Raw genomic sequence first — 1,212 nt, forward strand, 5'->3', positions numbered from 1 at the left:
TCTCTAGCTTAAACATTCTCTATTGCCTTTCCTCAGATTTATTACTAACATTTATTGTGTTTCATTTATTGTTCTTCATTTAATACTCATCATTGATCATAAAGAGCTCTTATTAATGATCTCAAAACTGTTAAGTTCTTCATCGACCATCCATAGTCTAATGCTTAGCTCGACCCCGAGGCCCCGTATAGTCGAGCTCAAGACCCCGACTCTCGGCCACTCGGTTTGCATAACATACTATTTTTCAGGCTCTTATATTATTTTCTAGTCTCTCAATTAGCATCTACTTCTTAATAACTAGCATAAAAATAAATAACGTATTTTTAGAATCACAAAATCAAATCTAATTGTTATTGCCATTTTCTAGGTAAATAGTTTGACGCCCACCGTGGGGCTATAAATAATAGTGATTATTTTCATGCTGGTTTACTTTATAGGGCGTTTAAAGAGCGTGACTCTTTAGTTTAATTAAGTTCAAATTAGTTAAATTAAAAGGCCCCATTTGATTCAATTCATGAATTAGCCCACTATGAGTCTACTACATTTTATTTTAATAATTATTATAATTAATTAGATAATAATAATAATTAAGTATATCATTCGTGTCTCTGTTACAACACAGCGAAACTAAATGGTTCGAATCTAAATTGATTTTAGGCTGTACACCTAATTTTCCTGGGATTGTAGTTCAATCGGTCAGAGCACCGCCCTGTCAAGGCGGAAGCTGCGGGTTCGAGCCCCGTCAGTCCCGACAGATTCAATAAATATATCAATTCATATCTCCATTTTCTGTGAAAAGGGGGACAGGGAGCATAATTTCATTCCCAACAGGGGATCTTTTTTTCTTTTTTGTGCTGCTCCAAGCGTTGGTGTACCACCGCAAAACCCTGAGGATGCGCTAGAGCCAATCCCCATGGGTGTGGTCTCACGCAATGCCCAACACGTCGATAAAAGCTCCTACACTAACAGGAGTATAAGATAGGGAAACCAACAAGAAGCTCAAAAAATCATAGCTCGGGAGGGACAATAGGTTAGCCTTCACGTTATTTTTGAGATGTTACAGGCACAACAACTGGCGATTGCTTAACTGCAAATCCACCAAAAAACTCCAAGCATAGCAGCACCGGAAACAGCTCCTCGAGCCGAACAGGTACCAGAAAGATTGAGTAACAATGGGTCAGCAGCCGACCCCGCTATTATGAAGATGCTCGA

The 1,212-nt window shown here is 38.8% G+C and overlaps 1 non-coding gene across 1 annotated transcript; it reads left to right on the forward strand.

Annotated features, from left to right (window-relative positions):
• The first annotated feature begins 677 nt into the window (after positions 1 to 677).
• TRNAD-GUC (transfer RNA aspartic acid (anticodon GUC)) lies at positions 678 to 751 on the forward strand. The gene has a single exon. It is a non-coding gene; the product is annotated as a tRNA-Asp (tRNA).
• Positions 752 to 1,212: the final 461 nt, after the last annotated feature.

Source organism: Nicotiana tabacum, chromosome 20 (assembly GCF_000715075.1).
Source record: "Nicotiana tabacum cultivar K326 chromosome 20, ASM71507v2, whole genome shotgun sequence".
Lineage (NCBI taxonomy): Eukaryota > Viridiplantae > Streptophyta > Magnoliopsida > Solanales > Solanaceae > Nicotiana > Nicotiana tabacum.